Below are 23,723 nucleotides of genomic sequence, written 5' to 3' on the forward strand. Positions count from 1 at the left end.
AGATCATATATTGTATGAGTCCTTTTATATTAAATGTCAAAGACAGATTCATAAAGATAGAAATTAGATTAGTGGTTACTAGGGCTTGAGGTAAGAAGGGTATGGGAAGTGACTCCTAATGGATATGGTATTCTTTTTAGGGTGATGAAAATGTACTTATAATTGGGTAGTGATTATGGTGAATATACTAACTCTGCTGCTGCTAAGTCGCTTCAGTCGTGTCCGACTCTGTGCGACCCCATAGACAGCAGCCCATTAGGCTCCTCTGTCCCTGGGATTCTCCAGGCAAGAACACTGGAGTGGGTTACCATTTCCTTCTCCAATGCATGAAAGTAAAAAGTGAAAGTGAAGTCGCTTAGTTGTGTCCGACTCTTAGCGGCCCCATGGACTGTAGCCTACCAGGCTCCTCCGTCCATGGATTTTCCAGGCAAGAGTACTAGAGTGGGGTGCCATTGCCTTCTCCGATACTAACTCTATGAATGTACTAAAAGTCACTGAACTGTACACTTAAGAAAGGGTGACTTTTATCTGGGCATGGTTTTACATGCTAAGATCATGTAATTTTTCATCTAATTTTTGAACTGCTAAGTTGAATATTTGAGTAAACTCCGGGAGTTGGTGATGGACAGGGAGACCTGGCGTGCTGCAGTCCATGGTCTCACAAAGAGTCGGACGTGACTGAGCGACTGAACTGAACTGAACTGACGTTGAATATATAAAATCACTGAAGCACATAAGTGCTATCAAGGAATCAAAGTACCCCAATGTATGTTTTTAAAAATATATCAATGTTCAATGCTATGTGGCAGCCTGGATGGGAGTGGAGTTTGGGGAAGAATGGATACAAGTGTATATATGACTGAATCCCTTGGCTATTCACCTGAAACTATCATGACGTTGTTAATCAGCTATACCCCAAGAAAAAATTAAAGAGTCGGACATGACTGAGTGACTGAACTGAGCTGAACTGAACTGAAAAAAAATTTACCAGTGTTTTTCTGATTCTACTCCATCTTGCTTTATATCTAATCTCTTCACTTTCTAAACATATTTTCTTATATTTTTGAAATTTATGAGAATTCTTTTCTGTTTCCTACCTACAGAACTAACATTCACTGGAGTCTTTGCAGGCAAATTCTTCAGCAAAGTGACCTCTACACTGCTCCTTCCACATCCTTACAATCCTACAGCCTCTTAGAAACCTGCACCATCTCCCAGAAGTATCTGTACAAATGAGTTTATAAGTGGACATTTGAGCTTAGAGTAAACTTGAAGAGATGCCAAAGGCACTTGGTTGAATTAAAATCATAGTGTTAGCAAGAAGTGATTTTCCTAAAGACTTCAGACTTGCTTGACAAGGCTTCCAGACTTACAAGGGAGACTTTTTTTTTTTGCTCTAGGAAATGGCTGTGTGGTAATGAGCCAACATGAGACCTGCATATTAAGGAAACTTATGGAAAAGTTTAGGTTGGAAAAAACCTACAGTTTTTTCTCCTCCCTTTCTCATCCTAGAAAATTTTATAGAAATTAAATGAGGTCTAGTAAACAATATATACTTTATAAGGAAAACAGATTTTTCATGTGAATAGACATCCTACAGTTTTATAAAAGTGTATCACTTGAATCCTACTATTTGTTTTAGTTCAAAGAAAGTTTCAAAATGTCCCATTAGAATTAAATAGAATTATGTTAGTAGAACATGGAATGATAAATTTTGGGGACTGAATTTTTATAAATGTCTACTGAGGTCTTTTGAAGAAGAAAAGGCATGTATTCTCTTATGATCATATGTTAAGGGGATGAATAACAATGGAAAGGAGCCGACTGACTTGAGGATTCTAAAATGCTAAGAACGCAAGATAATGATCACCACTGTGAGATGCACACCTGGGAGAGAAAGAATAACGCCGGGGTCACATCCATCCATCCTGGGCCGCAGTCGGACTCTCCGACACAACCAAGCTGGAGACTGTTGACCAAGGAAATGCACGTTCTCAACATGGCTTGTTTAAAAATTATATTTTACAAATTCATCAGGTTTAAAGAAAAAGCCTTTTCCCACTGCTTTGAGCTATTAGCCTTGTTGCCGAGTATCATGTGTCTTGTTTAACTTGAGCGATAATGGGTTACAGACCTCGAGTAGCATCTCAAGAAAATCTTCAATATCAAATGCACTTCTGTGTGGACTTTAAAATGTGACCTGAAGAAGAATATTCAGCACTGTAAAGCAGATTTATGTGTTACTCATGGTAATATGTTAACACATTTCCTTTTACATGTTGATGATGATGGTGATATCTACATAAGGTGATTTAGAATTTACAAAGAACTTTTGCAAACATAATTTTACTTAATTCACACAAAAGCCTGTGAGATATTCAGGGTCAATTTTTTTTAGGGCAGATATTTTTGTCTTCATTTCACACATGGGATAACTGTGCCTCAGAGGAGTTGAATTCTTGCTTGTCATTAGAATTGAAGTCTGGATCCAGGGCACTTGATTTTAATTTCAGAACATTTTGCAAACCCATGTTCTCAATCTGGACTGCATATAAGAATCATCTGGATGATATTAAAAAAAATATCCTCATGTTCTGGATGAACCCCAGACCAATGAAATCAGAATGACTTGTCATGAGATCCAGGCCACAGTATTTGATACAGTTCTTCAGATAACACCAGTGTTCAGCCAAATGTGAGAACTTTATTCTACAATGCCGTGTTTCTTCCTTAAAGGAAGAGTGGCGTTTAAAAACTGTTCTCATTGGAAGGACTGATGCTAAAGCTGAAGAGCCAATACTTTGGCCACTTGATGTGAAGAGCCGATTCATTGGAAAAGACCCTGATGCTGGGAAATGTTGAAGGCAGAAGGAGAAGATGGTGAGAGAGGATGAGATGGTTGGATGGCATCACCCATACAACGAATATGAACTTGGGAAAACTCCCAGGGATGGTGAGGGACAGGGAAGCCTCATGTGCTGCAGTCCATGGTGTCTTGAGGAGACGGATACAACTTGGTGACTGAACAACAGCAACATTTAAGAGACCGAGATGTGAACCTTCAAAGATTTTAATATATTCATTGTCTTATTCAACTATTATTTCTTGAGAATCTTCTATGTGTCTAGTGGCACTTTTCTAGAAGTTACCACAAAGTTCCTGGCAGTCTAGTTACCTCACGGGCATTACTATCATTTTGGCCAGATGTAGTGATCTTCTTTCATGCTGCTCATGAGAAATATTCTCATGAGGAATATTCATTCCTCATTCTTGCTCCTCTTCTTAATTTGACGTCAATGCTAATCACTTTTGTGCAATGAAATGTTTTCTGCTCTGTGCTCTACCAGTAAACATGCACGCATGCTCCATCGCTTCAGTTGTGTCTGACTCTTTGAGACCCTATGGACTGTAGCCTGCCAGGGCCAGGCTCCTCTGTCCATGGGATTCTCCAGGCAAAAGTACTGGAGTGATTTGCCATGCCTAGCCTTTTCCAAAGGAGAAGGCAATGGCACCCCACTCCAGTACTCTTGCCTGGAAAATCCCATGGGCAGAGGAGCCTGGTAGGCTGCAGTCCATGGGGTCTCGAAGAGTCGGACACAACTGAGAGACTTCACTTTCACTTTTCACTTTCATGCATTGGAGAAGGAAATGGCAACCCATTCCAGTGTTCTTGCCTGGAGAATCCCAGGGACGGGGGAGTCTGGTGGGCTGCCGTCTATGGGGTCGCGCAGAGTCAGACACAACTGAAGCGACTTAGCAGCAGCAGCCTTTTCCAAATGCAAATTTCTGAGCCCAGGTGAAACAAAGCAAGTTATTTGGAAACCATCAGCTATGTCCTCCCCAGTAAGCGCTGAGGAGCTAAGGGGATGTGAGAGGCAGCCATCCACCACATTCCCCATCTCTTATGGTAAACAAGGAATTAGTATGTGAACAATAAAGAAAAAAGGATTGGCCCCAGATAGTTAGATGCATATGAAAGAAATTATTTCAGCAAGCCCTGTGGCTTGCATTTAGATCACTAAATCTCTTCACATGAGAGATTTAGTTTCCTCTTAATTAACAGTAATCTTTGAATATTCAGATTACCTGTCCCTTGCTGCAAGCTTGTGAATAGCCTGGCTCCTCCCCTGCCTCCTGGAAGTCTGTGCTTTTGGGGTTATCTGAGATACTGTCTCTTGGCTCAAGTCCTAAAATTCCCACTAAATGAAACCTAACTCTTAACTTTTAGGTTGCGCATATTTTTTTTAGTTGACACTTTCTTCCTAAATGAAGAGTTAGAGCACCATAATAGAGGTGGGATGTATGGACACTTTTACTGTGTGAAAAGACCTGTTAGGTAGTTAGAACAGGAAAAAGGAGTCCAAAATGGCTTTGGCCAGAAGACAAAGAAAGGGAAAAGCTTGTGAAAATAGAACAAAAGAAAATCCATGGACCGGAGTGAGAACTTCAGGTGAAACAAACACACCCCCTTCTTGGCTAGACCAATTTGCACAGGGCAGGCTCAGAGAGGAGGAGACAAGACAGATTGAGGCCTCTTGTTTGGGGCTGGACCGCCCTCATGCCTTGAGGGTGTACTTTCCTTTGCTTGCTGAATAAGACTCTGAGCTTTAACTGAGCTGTAACACTGGTCCACCATTTCGAATCTTTGCTGCAGCGAGACAGAACCAAGGAAATTACACACTCCCCTGACATATTTGGTGCCGTGATTCAGATGTAAACTGGCTGAAACCACCTTGGCTTGATTACCTAGAGACCCAGGTGAAAAATTTCACTCGGGGTTCAATGTAAAGAAAAGAATAGAAAAAAAATTTTTTTTTGGTAAATTTTGTTGGCGTATAATTGATTTACAATGTCGTGTTAGTTTCAGGTGTACAGCAAAGTAAGTCAGTTATACATAGACATATGTCCATTATTTATCAGATTCTTGTCCCATATAGATCATTACAGAGTATTAAGTAGACTAAAAAAACTCTTCTGCTGCTTCCTGATATGCTTCCTTTTGTCAGATAAGGAGAGCCAAGTACTCCATCATGCTCTTCTTTCTGACTTGGCTGCTAGGAGGCTTGGAACTATGTACTACGTACAAGTCTGATTGGTTTCTTTCACTGCAACTCTTCTGGCACATTTCCCTACATATCAGTCAGGGTCTTGGCCCTCCTGATGCTTAAACAAGGTCACCGTCAAGAGTTTGATGAAGATCTGGGGAAGGTTAAGGGAAGCCAGTGAGTTATGGTGGGACATTCTGTGGCTTGCTGCAGCTGGAAGGAAGCCACTGCAGCCAGAGTCTGGAGGAGAAGTGGGAAGCAGTTGCTGGAATGTGGAAAGTGTCTGCAGCTGTAGGAGAGGGCTGCCTGATGGGAGCTGTAGCTGGTGGTGGAGGACTACAACTACTGCCAACCCAGGGTCCTGCAGGGAAGGAGCCTAGGCCAAATGTCCCAACATCTTTCTCCTCCTGACCTTGAGTCCCTTGCCAGCAATGGCCATTATTCAAAGCAGATGGAAACCAGAGGGCAAAGAAGCCCAACGGATAGACTCCATAGTGGTCAGTGACCCAGGACACAGAGCAGGGTGAAGGGTGGATTAGGAAGGACAAGAGAGAAAACTCAGTGCCCATCTCTACTAGGTAATGAGTCTTACACTTTACATGGGTTTTACTAAAACAAAGGCTTCCCTGGTAGCTCAGCTGGTAAAGAATCTGCCTGCAATGCAGGAGACCCTGGTTTGATTCCTGAGATCAAACTGGAGAAAGATCCCCTGGAGAAAGGAAAGGCTAACCACTCCAGTATTCTGGCCTGGAGAATTCCCTGGTCTGCATAGTCCATGGGGTAGCAAAGAGTTGGAAACAACTGAGCCACTTTCACTCTACAACAAGTTCATTGTCAAGAGCTTAATGAAGATCTGCTACCTTTTATTGTTTCATATTTTGTTACTTTTTACTTTAAAATTAGACTGAGTTTGGAAAAGAATGGGTAAAAGTTTAAGAATGGCAGTAAAAGCCTAAAATAACATGATTTACTGTGGTTGAAATATGTAAAGGTTATAGAAGACCATCACCACCTTCCTACATGACCATGTTCAGATTTTAGAAACCCTTGAGGGAAATAAGCCAACACTGTCATCTTTATGATTGAATCATCTCTCTTTGTGTCTCTCACAGTTGTCTGTTCCAGCTATATATCTCCAGATAAACCAGGGGCTGATGTTTTTCTGACAGATCTGTATATTGCTCTTTAGGGATTTGACTGGAGTAAATTCTCCTGTCATGTTATTCAAACTCATTTACACAAGCCCAGGACTCCATAGGCCATTTCTTTTTTTCCTTTCTTTTTTTAAAAACATGCTCTTTGTGTAAGATTTTGAAAGCACAGAAAGTGTAAGAAGAAAATACAAATTCCCTGACTCTGCTCTGAGAGACGACCACTGAAATTACTTGAGCATATTTTCTTTATATCTCGATGTTTACTTGTTTCCTTTTACCATCACCAGCATGATAGCACTTACTATTAAAAGCTCAACACTATTCTAAGAGCTTTGCCATATAAAATAAAAACTCTTATGATCTTCATTTTACAGATGAGGAAACTGAGGCAGACAAAGGTTATACAATTTGCTCAAAATCACATAAAAAATAAGTGGCAAGACTTGGATTTGAACCAGAACAATATGTTCAACTGCTCACACTTCAAGTCACAAAATAGAGTGATATGACATCAGTTAAAAACATGAGCAGCAGAAGGAAAAAACAAAGGTAAGATCATAAACTGGAATCATAAATTGACTAAAAATTCCAAACCATAAAAACCTTTATCCTTGCTTCTAGCATTTTACAGAGTTTGCTCTAACTTTGTAGTATCCTTTTGTAATTTTAGAAGGGGAGCCTTGTCAGTTACAAAAGGCTCATGCTGCTGCTTCTGCTGCTAAGTTGCTTCAGTCATGTCTGACTCTGTGCGACCCCATAGGCGGCAGCCCACAAGGCCCCCCCGTCCCTGGGATTCTCCAGGCAAGAACACTGGAGTTGGTTGCCATTTCCTTCTCCAATGCATGAAAGTGAAAAGTGAAAGTGAAGTCGCCGAGTCTTGTCCGACTCTTAGCAACCCCATGGACTGCAGCCCACCAGGCTCCTCCATCCATGGGATTTTCCAGGCAAGAGTGCTGGAGTGGGGTGCCATTGCCTTCTCCAGCATAGGGGCTTCACTGGTGGCTCAGGTGGTAAAAAATTTGCCTGCAATGCAGGAGACCTGGGTTCGATCCCTGGGTTGGGAAGATCCCCTGGAGAAGGGAATGGCAATCCATTCCAGTATTTTTGCCTGGAGAACTCCCTGGACAGAAGAGCCTGGCGGGGCTACAGTCCATGGGGTCACAGAGTCAGACACAACTGAGTGACTAACACTTTCACACTGGGGTTCATAAGATTAAAAACAGATCAAATGATCAACAGAAATATTGCTATTGTTGATATTGTGATCAGACAGAAGTCATAAATACTTGGTTGTCATGTAATGTAACTAATAATGTGATTTATTCTTTTCATTTATTGTTTCATTATTATTAAGCACCTGGGCTTCCCTTGTGGCTCAGCTGGTAAAGAATCTGCCTATAATGCGGGAGACCTGGGTTCGATCCCTGGGTTGGGAAGATCCCCTGGAGAAGGAAAAGGCTATCCACTCCAGTATTCTGGCCTGGAGAATTCTATGGACTGTAGAGTCCACGGGGTCACAGAGCTGGACATGGCTGTGTAACTGTCACACTTGAAGCACCTACTCTGGATCAGGTATGGTTCTAGGTATTAGCAATACAGTATGTAATAAGTCTTTGTGTTAGGGATCTTACATTGTAGTGAAAGAGACAGACAATAAGCAAGCAAAGAAATTAAAAATATATCATTTCAAGTAGGGGGAGAGTGCCAGAGTGAAGAGAAGGCCTACTTTAGGAATATTCAAACTGGGGCAAAAGATGAATTTTGTGGTCTATGGTTTGTAACATCCCTCAATAAAGACCAAGTCGAATTCAGGGAAGATGATTCACATAGGGTAGCAGCATAGTCTATAAAAGTAGATTTTAGATTCTAAAGAAAAATAGATGGACTTCATATCCTGTAACTAATCATCTGTGCTCTGTGTGCTCAGTCACTCAGTCGTGTCTGACTCTTCGTGGCCTCATGGACTGTAACCCACCAGGCTCTTCTGTCCATGGGATTTCCCAGGCCAAGAGTACCGGAATGGGTTGCCATTTCTTCCTCCAGGGGATCTTCCCAACCCAGGGATTGAACCTACATCACTTGCATCTCCTCCATTGGCAGGCAGATTCCTTACCACCAGTGCCACCTGGGAAGCCCCAAATCATCAGTAATATGATTGTAAACGTTTTTCACCCAAGGATTGGTAAGTATGGGAGAGTACAGTAGTGAGGTCTAACCCCATTGAGCGCCTAGAGTTAAATACAGAATGGTGGTTCTCACACTTGTGCTTATAGTAGCTTCCCTAAGGTTTAAAACCTAGATTATCAGCTTGCCCTAAGAAGTTTTGCTTTAGAAGGTCTGGGGTGGAGTCCAATAACGTGCATTCTTAATAAGTTATGCTGCCCTGCTGTTGCTTCAGTGACCACTCTTTGAGAACCAGTGGTATTGACCCATGAGTTCTAAGTCTCAGTTTGGGTGGTGACCATGGTGGGGATTCCAAGAGTTGGGGTTGAAATCCTCTTGGAAAAATGAAGTGGCCTAACCTAATCTATCTTTTCAGATGACCATTCCATTATTTATTTAGAAGTGAGCTAAAGAAGTTCTTGTTCCCAACTCAGGGAGCCAGGCTTTTTCCCTGGGGAAATTGTTATCAAAGGGCTACAAAGCACAGACAGATGGGTACTTGAAGTCCTGTTCCTTTAGTCTGGCCAAAACTGTTTTAGCTTGGAAGACTTTCAGGAAGATACAAGCAAAACATCTGTGTCAAGCATTTAATTTTTACTGGTAAAAAATAATCACAGTCATAAAATTATATTTCATACTGATAAAAAATAACCTTTAAACACACAAGACATTTCCAAATTAATAAGTCTCTTTGAAAGCATCATTTTAATAGATATATAACATTCCATCATGTGATTATGTGTAATTTATGAGCCATTTCTCTTCTGTAGATTTCCACTATTTTTGCTCCTACAAATAATGGTAATGAATACCTGTGCACATAGATCTTTGCCTACATTTCAATTACTTTAGCTTACTCAAAGTGGAATAGCTGAGTCAAAATAAACATTTCTATATGTGCATGAAATATATTTCCATTTGTTATTTCTAACCAAGAGGTATTTAAATGTGAACACTGTTGCAAGGACAGCATGATTTTGGCTCCTTTCTTTGCCATTTGAATAAGACTAAGCCTTCTTGTTCTCAAAATAATAAGCATGTGATTCATCTAGAAGGAAAAGAAATTTCATATCAAAATGTCTCTAAAGAAAAATTAAGGAAGTCTCTTTAAAGAGGGAGCTAACAGAAAAAACTTTGCCACACAGCACACAGGAAAAATTCCTAATTAAATCTCTCTTTCTCTCACCAGAGTTGCCTCATTACAGCTTCCCCTGACAATCTCTAGTTTGTCTTTCTCTCCAGCCTCAGCTGATCTCTCTCACCTTCCAGACCTAGGTCCATGCCTCTCTCTTGCAAACAAACATAAGCTCTTCATTTTTAAAAATATCCAGCTGTAGCCTTGAATAGTGAAATTAAGGCCCAGAAATGGATTGAGTGAAGAATTTTCTTGAAGAGGCTTTAGAGGGAAGCTTGTGGAGATTGCAGAAATGCATTGCAGGTTGACTTTGGCCAAAACTTGCCCCTTAATTTAGACATTTGTGTCCCACCATTGGAAGACTGAACAGCAAAATCCTTCTTTGGTGTCATTTCTGACCTTCCTGAACTTGAGTGTGCCCAATGATTGTGTGACTGGGTAAGTTCCAATCACATCTATGGTATCTAATCATTGTAACAAAGTCTACAATATGAACAAACCATGTCAATCAAATTTATTAATATTTGAATACTCACTTTTAAATGCAGATAAGCTTCATTGATGTAACTTGGATTAAAAATCTCTTTATGGGTGTTATATGTTGAAATTTTCCAGTAGTCTTGTATGGATGTGACAGTTGGACTGTGAAGAAAGCTGAACGCCAAAGAATTGATGCTTTTGAATGGTGGTGTTGGAGAAGACTCTTGAGAGTCCCTTGGACTGAGTCCTGGGTGTTCACTGGAAGGACTGATGTTGAAGCTGAAACTCCAATACTTTGGCTACCTGATGCAAAGAGCTGACTCATTTGAAAAGACCCTGATGCTAGGAAAGATTGAAGGCAGGAGGAGAGGGATGACAGAGAATGAGATGGTGGGATGGCATCACCGACTCAATGGAAACAAGTCTGGGTAAACTCTGGGAGTTGGTGATGGACAGGGAAGCCTGGCGTGCTGCAGTGGGGTTGCAAAGAGTCGGACACGACTGAGTGACTGAACTGATGTTGAAATTCTTTAAGTAGGTGCACACTTACTAATTTTAAGAGTATAATGTATTACTAATTATTGTAAAAGTTGTTAACTTTACATATAAAGACAAAAAGAATATTCAAACAGTTAAATAGATAAATTGATTAATTGTATGAACATTAAAAGAATGTATTAGCTAGACAACTTTTTGGAAGAAGTTTATATCCTTTTTTAGCCAATAAATGCTTATAAAACTAATAACACAAGTATGAATAATAAAGCTCAACTTTATTAATAATCATAATCTTTGTGGAATCATTCGGTGTACTAGCATTCCTAACAATAAACAAAATAATCTTAAAGGAATCATTTAATTTTGAGTGATTTAACCCCCATTTGGGTTATGCTTCTTGGAAGACAAAGACCTTTTTAAAGAGTTTTAATGAATGAATTAAAAGCAGAAGGCCAGCTTTTTCATCTCAAAATTATATAAGATGGAAAAATCTTCCTAATTAGGTGCAGCAGCACCCGTGGTAAATTACCATTGATCCAGAGAAAAAAATATACACTATGAGGGAAGTAAGATAGTACTAGAGAAAAAGGAAGTATCTAAAAAGCTCCTTCCTCCTTTCCTGCTATCAGTTTAAAGTGAGTGACTATTCAATGAAGTAAACATGAAGCAAGCAACCCCAGGAGCAATCTAGCAACTGACAGAGCTCAGAAACTACTGCTCTAAATCTTAATGGTAAATTTGTTCAATTTAGCTAGTAAAAGGCTAAACAATAAAAGTTTGAGAATAATAATTATTGTTATTTAGATTTATTGTGGTTATCCCACAAACAATTTCTCTGATTAGGATATTTGGCTTTAGGTGATTTTTTTTTTTAATCCAGACATTTATAATTCAGTCAAAATGTGTATTTGCCACATGTCTAATTTACTTTAATATTTTTAATCCTGTCAAAGCTCATTAGCAAAAACTGCTGTTGACTGCAGCAGCAGGAGATTGAGCCAAAACTGCCTTATTAAAACACTCCCATCTGGATATGTTTTTCAGCTTTCCTCAATGAGGCATTCAACTGGCAAAAGCAGAGATCTGCTACGATCAGGAAAGTTTTCTCTTCTTGAGCATTCTTTCCTTCCAAGTCTTCGAGTACCTGACATGTTTCTATAATAGTTTGGAATGATGTTTTTGTACTAGACACCAAGAGGATTCAAGTCCCTGTGGGATGATTTGGGAGAATGGCATTGAAATATGTATAATATCATGTATGAAACGAGTCGCCAGTCTAGGTTCGATGCACGGTACTGGATGCTTGGGGCTGGTGCACTGGGACGACCCAGAGGGATGGTACAGGGAGGGAGGAGGGAGGAGGGTTCAGAATGGGGAACACGTGTATACCTGTGGTGAATTCATGTTGATATATGGCAAAACCAATACAATATTGTAAAGTTAAAAAATTAAATTAAATTTAAAAAAAATGCTTACTGATGTTCACCATGCCAGGAGAACTTAGAGAATATTGTATCCAGAAGCCTCACTTTCCAGGTGAAGAAACAGGCTTGAGCAGGTGAAACAACTCATGCAAAGTTCAGCAGCTAACCAGGGAGGAACCAGAACAGGATCCCGCCTCCGTCCCAAGGTGCACGCCAGCACTCAGTCCAGAGCTGCAAGTAGTCACCTTTCAACCTATCTTCTTTTCTCTTTCTTAGGGCCGTACTCTTGATCAGACTTAAGAACCATCTTTCTTTTTCTTCTCAAATCTAGTCATATTTCAACTTTAAGAACTGATGGGATCGAGCCTCTTTGATCTCTTTCTGTTTCCTGAGTATTTCAACCTGCCGCCTCGTGGGTCTAATGAGCATCACAGATGATCCATTGATGTTTCCGGCTCAATGAACCATTCATTATTACACTGATTATTATGAATTGCATTTTGGCGTGTGCTCCTTCCCCTTAATTTTGAAACCCATGTGTATTGGACAGGAAATCTAGTACATGTGTTTTTAACTCATTTGCACCCAGGTCATTAGAATGTGACTGGTCAGAGCTAACTGGACTCTAAGTACTGCTCTGGGTCTTTTCATAATGTATTGATGTCTTAGCTTCTGCAAGATGTCACCAGCCAGATTGTAGGCACTAGAGTTCCAATTCTAGCTCTTCAAAGTCGACTCTGACATACTCCCAGTCACCTTTTCTTAATTAACTCCATATTTGTGATATTTTCTTTGGATGAATGACTATGTGAGACTGAGACAAGTTTGAGCATACTATCCTCCTAGGAACTTCTAGAAATAGTAATGTAAATAACAATACTGAGAATTTATTGTGCATTTACTATGTGCCAGGCACTGTTTTAGGCACTCTGCTGTTGCTGCTGCTGCTAAGTCGCTTCAGTGGTGTCCGACTCTGTGCGACCCCATAGACGGCAGCCCACCAGGCTTCCCCGTCCCTGGGATTCTCCAGGCAAGAATACTGGAGTGGGTTGTCATTTCCTTCTCCAATGCATGAAAGTGAAAAGTGAAAGTGAAGTCGCTCAGTCATGTCCGACTCTTAGCGACCCCATGGACTACAGCCCACCAGGCTCCTCCATCCATGGGATTTTCCAGGCAAGAGTACTGGAGTGGGGTGCCATTGCTTTCTCCATTTAGGCACTCTACCTGTGTTTAATTCTCACAATAACCCGGTGACTTGGGTAGGATTATTATTTCCATTTTAAAGACTAGAAAATAGAGATCCCAGGTCACAGCTAATAGGCACTGAAGTCACAGATCTATGTATCCTTCTTGGATAATCTCATGAGATCTCTGCTACCTCTACTCTTACCTCTCAAGTCTAACCCATAGCCCACACCTCTTTGCTGTGTTTAGGAAATGCACATCCATTTGCCTGCTGCACATCTCTATTTGGAGATCCCAGAGGATCACAAACTCAGGGTCCATAACTGAGCTTATCCACTCTTGAGAGTCCCTTGGACATCAAGGAGATAAACCAGTCAATCCTAAAGAGAATCAACCCTGAATATTCATTGGAAGGACTGATGCTGAAGCTGAAGCTCTGATACTTTGGCCACCTGATGTGAACAACAGACTCATTGGAAAAGACACTGATGCTGGGAAAGATTAAGGGCAGGAGGAGAAGAGGCTGGCAGAGGATGAGATGGTTGGATGGCATCACTGACTCAATGGACGTGAGTCTGAGCAAACTCTGGGAGATAGTGATGGACAGGGAAGTCTGGTGTGTACCAGTCCATGGAGTCGCAAAGAGTCAAACACGACTGAGCAACTGAACAACAACTCTTCTTCCTAGCTTCCACAATAGACTCCTTCTGTTGTATTCTTATCTCATAAAAAATGCTAAGATTCTTCTCCTTTACAATTCATCTATGCAGTTTTATCACCCACCTCTCCTTCCATTACTGTCCACTGCAACCCCTTCCATCAGACTGCAAATACCTCTTGCAGGCATGGCCATCACTTTGCTCTGCCTCCAATCCATTCTCTACACTCTATCCACACATGATTATCTCTTCAATAGCTCTCCATTATCCGTGGGGATAAAATCTTAACTCCTTATGGATGTGTCTTTCTCTCTAGACTGTGAGTTCTTTGGGAGAAGAAACGTGGTCCAATTCATCATTAGCTATTCATTGACTAGTATTTGTTGAGTGAATGAAAGTGCCTACACTGGTTCTATTCAATGGTCAAAAGTCTCCTTTTTCTTCCAAAGGTTGAGGGAGGGAGCTGAGTGGGAGGGCAGTTAGGGATGATGATCTCTGCCTCTCTTGACCCAAGTCTTTCAAAGAGGAAAGAAGGAGAGTAACACTCAGCTTGCTATGTTTGATTATGAGCCCCTAGATATTTTAAAGGGATAAGCTTACCCTATCCCAGCAGACACCCTATGAATAGTACTGTCTTCATTTTTGAGATGATAAAACTAAGGTCCAATAAAGAATATGCTCAAGGTCAAAAACTTAGTAATTAACCAAGCTTAGTCATTGACCAAACCATCATTCAAACCTTAATCTGGCTAGTTCCAAAGCTGGGCCTCCTTATATCCATCAACCGTGTAAAATTCGTTCTAAAACTAAGTCCAATAACCTTAGACATGAGCCATATCTGATCCGGGCATCCTGCCCACCCTCCCTCAAGTGTCCTTTGCCAGTACACTCATTCATTCCTCTCTTCCACCCACCACAGCCTCCCAACCACAGACCACAGGCTCCAGCAAAGCTTGGAGTTTGCCAATCTGACTTAGAGATAAGGAATATCTTACGGAACTTTCCTGATCTAATAATATCCATTGTGTTTTCCTGGATCAGATAGGGAGTTTTAATTAAAGTTAAAATCTTATCTTCAACTGCTTAGTTAGAAGAAATATTTTCCTCTTTCACAGGTTCTGATTTTGGGGAGGCATTAGGGAAGCTAAGTAAAAATAGTCAGGGTGCAAAGAAGGAAGTGTATTTCCTGGCATCGGAGTTTGAAGTTTTCAGAATTTTGGACCCAGGTGCTGAAGCAAATGAGGCAACTTGTGCATTGTGAGATTGAACCCAATTCTTTGAGGAATACAAGTCTGTGAGTCAGGGAAACAATCACATGGGGTCATAAGCTCAGGGAACGCCAGGATAAGATGGGAGCTATTGTCTAACTCAATTCATTTTAAAACTCGACCATTCTTAAGTACTTATTGTATATCCAGCACTGAATACACAAGTAAGTAAGACACAGTTCCTGCTGGTGAGCTCACAGTCCAGTCAGGGAGACAGACAGGAAAACAAACAAGTAACAATTAATTGTGATAATTATGCTAAGTACCTGCATGGCACAGGAGAGAAAGCAAATAATTTTTTTTTTTTTTAACTGAAGCACAGTTGATTCACAGTATCATGTTAGTTTCAGGTGAATAGCATAGCGATTCAGTTATTGTGCTCCTGCTCAGTCCCTCAGCCATGCCCGACTCCTTGCAACCCCATGGATTGTAGCCCACAAGGCTGCTCTGTCCATGGGATTTTCCAGGCAAGAATACTGAAGTGGGTTGCCATTTTCTTCTCCAGGGGCTCTTCCTGACCCAGAGATCAAACCCATGTCCCATGTTTCCTGGGTCTCCCTGCATTGAAAGCAAATTCTTTACTGCTGAGCCACTGGGGAAGCCCTTGTGTGTGTGTGTGTGTGTGTGTGTGTGTGTGTGTATAACTGATATACATGTATAACTGATATATACGTATAACTGATACATATGTATAACTGATATACATATAAAACTGAATCTGAATTCTTTTCAGATTCTTTTCCCTTATAGGTTATTATAAAATATTAAGTTTAGTTTCCTGTTCTCTACAGTATGTTCTTATTGGTAATGAATTTCTTTTGAGAATCCTGAGGAATTTAGAATTATCAGAAAGGGTGAGTTCTAAGTGGAGTTTTGAAGGACAAATAGGTAGAGAATAGTGCTTTAAAGCAGAGGGAAAAGCCCATGCAAAGTCATAGAAGCCAAAATGAACAAGCAAATAAGCAAAACCCACGAGGTGTGAAGGGTCAGGCGAGGGCTGCTTAAAGACCATGTGAACGTGGTCACAGAGTGTGTGCACATCTGTGAACAATCAGTGGCTTCTTCCATCTTCTAATGACAGAGAGACGTGTAGGGTTAATTATCAGCAATGCCCTCCCTCTTGCATTCTTGATATATTTCCTCAAGAATGAGTCAAGTCTAACCAACGAGTATGAATATATATCGATGAAAGAATAACATGGGAAAGAAAGGGTCTTATAAATGTCACAACACTGTTCATTTTTATATGATATATGAAATAATATAAATTCATTGCTCTCATAAATTTACAGAGAAATCAAGCTTCAGGGCCTGTTTACAAGGGCTGTTGGACTTTGTGAACAAAGCATTCTCATTTGCTCTGGGGGCTTTTTGATAACTGCATTATGGGGTTTTGTGGAATGGATTTGGTGGTCTAAGTCCTTGGTGGGTTGGGATATCCAAGAGAACTTCAAAGCCAGCTCGTGTGATTTGCCTGGGATGTCAGTCAGCACTGTCTCTGGCAGTTACTGAAGAAAACTGGCATTGTCCTGCTGCATACATCATTTCTAACAAGCTAGTTCTCCTGCATGAGTCTTTCTACAAGCCCCAAGATAACTCACAGATGCTAGTGGATCCTGTTCAATTTTGCCAGCTTTTCCTGGGCTTCAAAGACTGCTAAATTCAACACTGGCTGCTGCTTTTAGGAGGTGAGCACTTTGTGTGGTGATAAATTCCCTGAGCTAGAGCAGAGACGAGTAAAATCTTTTCCCAGTCTTGCAAATATAAGCTAGTGAGCTGGACATGAAAATGTCCAGGTTTGCTCATATTTGCAAAACTAGATTGGTCATTACTGTCCTGTTAGAACATATCTGTGTTTGTGGCAGACACTGAAAACTGTTGGCTCTTCTATCTTCCTTTCTTGGAAATATCACCTTGATGACTTTAGTTCTAGTTCCCTTCAGTCCAGAGTGCCCAGTGAGATATAAGCAAAAGTTTTCAGATGGGGCTTTAAGAGTTGGCTCTGTTGATAGAACCACCATTTGCCCTCTTCCCCCATGCTTCCTATTTCCTGCCTGGAATCATAACCTGATGGCTGGTGCTCCAGCAGCCATATTGGATGATGAGGCAAACTTGATGATAGAAACCATTCACCAAGAATGGAAAAGAAGAAAGAGACTGCATCCCTGATGACATAGAAAATCTGACATTCCAGTACAGACTGCCTACTTCTGCACTTCATATTGTATAAGAGAAAAGTAACCAACCCCCTATTTAAGCATCTGGCATTTGGGTTTTCTATTATATGCAACTGAAAACAATTCATAATGGGAAACAATTTTGTTTTCTCTTCTGCCATATATCAGCTTCCCTCAATCAGCAGGCAACACAGCTGCCAGCAATTCCAGAGAAAGTAGACTAATTATTCAGAGGAGTTCAGGAGTCAGATTGCCTCAAGCAGCATCCTGGCTCAGCCACTCACAAGGTTGTAACCTTGAGCAAATTCCTTAAATACCTTGAGCCTCAATTTCCTCTTTTTATACTAGGAATAATAGCAGTATTTATCTTTATAGGGTGGTGGTGATGATCAAGCCAAAACAAGTAACTTATGTAGAATGCTTTGAGTACATCTAGCACCTAAGACGGAGAAGGCAATGACACCCCACTCCAGTACTCTTGCCTGGAAAATCCCATGGATGGAGGAGCCTTGTAGGCTGCAGTCCATGGAGTCGTGAAGAGTCGGACACGACTGAGCAACTTCACTTTCACTTTTCACTTTCATGCATTGGAGAAGGAAATGGCAACCCACTCCAGTATTCTTGCCTGGAGAATCCCAGGGACGGGGTAGCCTGGTGGGGTGCTGTCTATGGGGTCTCACAGAGTTGGACACGACTGAAGCGACTTAGCAGCAGCAGCACCTAATAAGGACTTCCCAGGTGGCTCAGTGATAAAGAACCTGCCTGTCAATGCAGGAGACTCGGGTTGGATCTTTGGGCTGGGAAGATCCCCTGGAGGAGGAAATGGCAATGCACTCCAGTACTCTTGCCTGGGAAATCCCATGGACAGAGGAGCCTGGCAGGCTACAGTCCATGGGATCATTAAGAGTCAGTTCAGTTCAGTTGCTCAGTCGTGTCCGACTCTTTGCAACCCCATGAATCGCAGCACGCCAGGCCTCCCTGTCCATCACCAACTCCTGGAGTTCACTCAAACTCACGTCCATCGAGTTGGTAATGCCATCCAGCCATCTCATCCTCTGTCGTCCCCTTTTCCTCCTGCCCCCAATCACTCCCAGCATCAGTCTTTTCCAATGAGTCAACTCTTCGCATGAGGTGGCCAAAGTACTGGAGTTTCAGCTTTAGCATCATTCCTTCCAAAGAAATCCCAGGGCTGATCTCCTTCAGAATGGACTGGTTGGATCTCCTTGCAGTCCAAGGGACTCTCAAGAGTCTTCTCCAACACCACAGTTCAAAGGCATCAATTCTTCGGTGCTCAGCTTTCTTCAGAGTCCAACTCTCGCATCCATACATGACCACTGGAAAAACCATAGCCTTGAAGAGTCAGACACAGTAGAAAGCAGGAAAACCTAATAATCACTCAGCACATATTAGTTATTATTCTTGATTTTTTTAAAGCATTTATTTTATTCTGGCTCTGTGAACCTAGAAGACACCAGCAGAGAAATCCCAGAGAAGGGCTGGGCTTGTTCCAGTGTGGGTGAAGGTCCTGGTGGCTGGGAAGATTGGAACTAGGATTGGCCTAGCCGGGTCACATGCCCACCTTGATGGTGGTATTGATGGAAGGAGGGGTCAATTGAGTGTGGTATCAGAAAGGGGCAAGGAGGTGAGTGCTGGAAAACAAAGACCAAGGCTTGCATATGCCCCTTATTTGCCTATTGAGGCTGTTAAGAGAATACACATTTGCCAAAATCCTTGAAACTTTTTGTGCCAATGATATAAGGAGTTGCTATCATCAGCATTCTCTGATGAGGCCTTTCTTCTTTCCCATCAGACTTACATCAAATTGAGGTCTCACCTTTCTTTCAGTGTTGTTCTTCTAGGGGGCAGCCCCTAGAAGACCCTGCAGAACTAAAACTGCAACCCCTACCCTCCCACCACTACACTGGTGATGAAAACATGTGATGGCATAGACAGGGCAGTGACATTCACTACCAAGCCAGTCACTTGCAAGGGTCCAGGGAAGAAACCCAAACCAACTCTGAAACCAAACAGCTGCCTGAGGTAGGGTATCGTGCTGTAGAATTTCCCAGCTCTGTGTGTGTGTACTTGTATGTATGTTAATCATGTGTTCCTATTTTCTGTATTCTGATGATTTGACATCTTGGGGCCTTGCTGGCCCTGGAGGGACTACCCTCTCAGGATTAGCTCATTCCTAGAGAGAGCACCCACTTGCCCAGGAACATGCCTTTAAATGCAAACCAATCATTGCAAAGTACACTCTCTCCCCTAAATACCTTCAGTACTGGATTCTCGCACTCTGGGCCACTATCCGCCCTTCCCAGTCACTTCAAGCCCAGGTACCTTGCTAGGGACAAGGTACAGGGACAACCCCTATGCTCTAGAACCTCAGATTACCCCTCCTCACTTGTTCCTTCCCACAGAAACCACAACAAAGGCTACTGCCCAAGTTTTCCTCTCATTTCTTCTGCCTCCTTACCAACCCTGGTAGCCCCATGTGATGTGGCATGCCTCCTGTTTCTAGGACGTGTAAACATAAGAAACTTCTTCCTTTGTGGCAGTCATTTCCGTGTTATCATGGCTTACCATGTATGATCAAAATAAATTCTGAGTACTTTTTTTAAAGTGTGTGCATGCGTATACGTGTGTGTACCAGCACGCACAAGACTGCAATGTTTAAGAAATAGGGACTCAGACTTACCATTTTTTAAACTCCAATTTTCTCACAGGCTTGCATGACAGACACCAGGTTTCCCTAATGTTCATTGCCATGCTTGCCCAGTGTTTATCAGCCCTGACTCCAGAGCCTGGATAGTACTTCTCCAAGAATTATCTCTTTAATGAATCATGACATTGGCTTCTCATTTTATTTTATCAGATTAACTCTCCTGAGTGAAGTGAAGTCGCTCAGTCATGTCTGACTCTTTGCAACCCCATGGACTATAGCCTACCAGGCTCCTCCATCCATGGGATTTTCCAGGCAAGAGTACTCCTGGGAATATATTTTGCATACAAAGGAGATAATATTGAAAATGTTCAGTAAGTCAATTTTGTTGTTAAATCGAAACTAAAAAATTTCTTGGAGTCTATGGCTCTTCCTGGCGATTTTAGCATCTTAAAAGAGAAATCTCCCAGGCATATCTGAGAGTGCGAGCTGAGGGTTATGATCAGTGATTAATGCTGCCTTGGGGATGAGGAGAATGGCAGAGGGGTGGACTCCTTCTGGGAAAAATGAAGCTAGTCTTTCACCAGATCTAAAAGACCCTGGCACTGGTTTTGTTTCAAGAACATGAATGAGAGAGAAATGTTTGAAATGAGACAATACTTACCCTTTAAAGAACAAAAATATGTTTATTAAATCCTCATGTCTCCAAGCTCTTTTCTTAGTCCTCACAAACCCATCAGGTTTTTGAAGCCTTATCGTCTCCACTGCTATTACCAGAAAATCTGGGAGAAGAAGCATTGGTTTCAATAAGGCTCTCCTGAAATGAAACTGCTTCCCTGGCTTCTGGAAGCCCTGATTCCATGATCACATCAGATTCTGTGGTGAAATTTTTCACATGATTGTTGATGGGAAAGGTCAAAGTTCCACATAGGTGACGTGCTGAAAGAAAGAGGGAGCTGTCGTTTCCTTCCACCACAGCCGTGGCTCAGAGCTCTAGATCTCACTAGGCTCTCACAGAGTCAGAAGCATCTAGATTTTAACCAGTCTTCCAGCTGATTCTCATGCACACTGAAGTTTGAGAACCACTGCATTGCACCATGCTTTATCTTCTTGTTTTTCTCTTCCCAAGCACAGGGTTTGACACTAGACAAACTGGAACACCACTTTCTTTCATCAATGTATATATTTATTATTGCACCAATTCTAGCCTTAACCCTGCTCTCACATGATTTCTTCTTTCCATATCGTATGCAGTAATTAATATAAATATAGGCATACTTTTGTTGTTGTTGTCATTGACACACTTTTAAAAATGTTTTTATTTATTTGAGTGTAGTTGCTTTACAATGTTGTGTTAGTTTCTGCTGAACGGCAAAGTGAATCAGCTATATGTACTGCAGCCATGAAATTAAAAGACGCTAACTCCTTGGAAGAAAAGTTATGACCAACCTAGATAGCATATTGAAAAGCAGAGACATTATTTTGCCAACAAAGGTCCGTCTAGTCAAGGCTATGGTTTTTCCAGTGGTTATGTGTGGATGTGAGGGTTGGACTGTGAAGAAGGCTGAGTGCCAAAGAATTGATGCTTTTGAACTGTGGTGTTGGAGAAGACTCTTGAGAGTCCTTTGGACTGCAAGGAGATCCAACCAGTCCATTCTGAAGGAGATCAGCCCTGGGATTTCTTTGGAAGGAATGATGCTAAAGCTGAAACTCTAGTACTTTGGCCACCTCATGCGAAGAGTTGACTCATTGGAAAAGACTCTGATGCTGGGAGTGATTGGGGGCAGGAGGAAAAGGGGATGACAGAGGATGAGATGGCTGGATGGCATCACCGACTTGATGGACATGAGTTTGAGTGAACTCCGGGAGATGGTGATGGACAGGGAGGCCTGGCGTGCTGCGATTCATGGGGTCGCAAAGAGTTGGACACGACTGAGTGACTGAATGGAACTGAACTGAACTGATGCATATATGTCCTTCCTTTTGGACCTCCCTTTCATCCCCTCATCCCACCTCTCTAGGTCTCCACAGAGCACTGAGCTGAGCTCCCTACGTTATACAGCAGGTAGAACATTATTTTCCGATTAGGTAACTATGGTCAAGTTGATGTCTTTGAGTTTCTATGTATTTATTAGTACAGTGGATATAATAATTACATCTCAGTGGTGTTATTGGGATTAAGTCAGATAATGTATGTAGTACACATAGAAAAGCACCTGGAAAAGAGAAAACACTCAATAGACAGTTGCTGTGACTATTACTACTATTATTACCATTTTCTGCCTGTCTTTTTGCCAAATCAATGACAGACACAGTCACCAGAAGGGGGAATAGCAAGAGTATTTTTTAGCTCTGTGAACCTGGGCAAGTTACTTTGGGGCTCAGTTTCCTCCCTTCTCTACTAAATAGAGAGACTAACATTTACCTCACTGGATCACTGTGAGGATTCAATGAGTTGGTGTAAGTAAAGTATCTTAGGAGAGTACCTGGTATTCAGTAAGTGCTCCATTAAACACTAGTAATGATGACGATGGTCCACTAGCCCATTTGTCTACTTACTTTTGCAGCTCTGACATGATTGTCAGGAAAATGTTGGAAGTAAGTGACATTCTTGGATAAAGACCTTGTTCCATGTGAGGGCTTCCCTGTCCTGTCAAAGAGCCATTTCTTTCTCCTTGCAGAGGCCTCCATCCTGTAACTTCTCTCACTGCCTTCTCTCTTTGTGTCTCTTTACAGGCCTAGTGCAAATTAGTGTTCAGTAAATGTCTGTGACTGCAGCCATGAAATTAAAAGACACTTACTCCTTGCAAGGAAAGTTATGACCAACCTAGATAGCATATTCAAAAGCAGAGACATTACTTTGCCAACAAAGGTCCGTCTAATCAAGGCTATGGTTTTTCCAGTGGTCATGTGTGGATGTGAGAGTTGGACTGTAAAGAAGGCTGAGCGCCGAAGAATTGATGCTTTTGAACTGTGGTGTTGGAGAAGACTCTTGAGAGTCCCTTGGACTGCAAGGAGATCCAACCAGTCCATTCTGAAGGAGATCAGCCCTGGGATTTCTTTGGAGGGAATGATGCTAAAGCTGAAACTCCAATACTTTGGCCACCTCATGTGAAGAGTTGACTCATTGGAAAAGACCCTGATGCTGGGAGGGATTGGGGGCAGGAGGAGAAGGGGAGGACAGAGGATGATATTACTGGATGGCATCACTGACTCGATGGACGTGAGTCTGAGTGAACTCCAGGAGTTGGTGATGGACAGGGAGGCCTGGCGTGCTGCGATTCATGGGGTTGCAAAGAGTCAGACACGACTGAGTGACTGAACTGAACTGAACTGAAATGTCTGTTAATAAAAGACTGTTTGATCTCCAATTGTAGTGTATATGTGTCATATGGGAGAGGCAGAATAATGACCTCCCAAAGATGTCTACCTCCCAGTCCTTGAGACCTGTGAAGATGCTAGGTTACATGTTGGGAGGAAGGTGGGAGTTGAGATGGCAGATGGAATTAAGCTTGCTAATCATCTGCCTTTAAAATAGGGAGATTATGGTATTTTCATAGAATACAAATATATAGATAAGAGAATCAGTTCAGTTCAGTTCAGTCGCTCAGTTGTGTCTGACTCTTTGTGACCCCATGAATTGCAGCACACCAGGCCTCACTGTCCATCACCAACTCCCGGAGTTCACTCAGACTCACGTCCATCGAGTCAGATAAGAGAATAGATGTTCGAAATTCTCAACACATGGAAAAAAAAATTGTAACTGTGAGATGATGGATGTTAACTAAACTTATCAGGATGATCATTTCACAGTGTGTATATATATACATATATATACAAATCATTATGCTGTACAACTTAAACTAATACAAT

The sequence above is a fragment of the Bos indicus x Bos taurus genome, chromosome 6, assembly GCF_003369695.1.
Source record: "Bos indicus x Bos taurus breed Angus x Brahman F1 hybrid chromosome 6, Bos_hybrid_MaternalHap_v2.0, whole genome shotgun sequence".
NCBI lineage: Eukaryota > Metazoa > Chordata > Mammalia > Artiodactyla > Bovidae > Bos > Bos indicus x Bos taurus.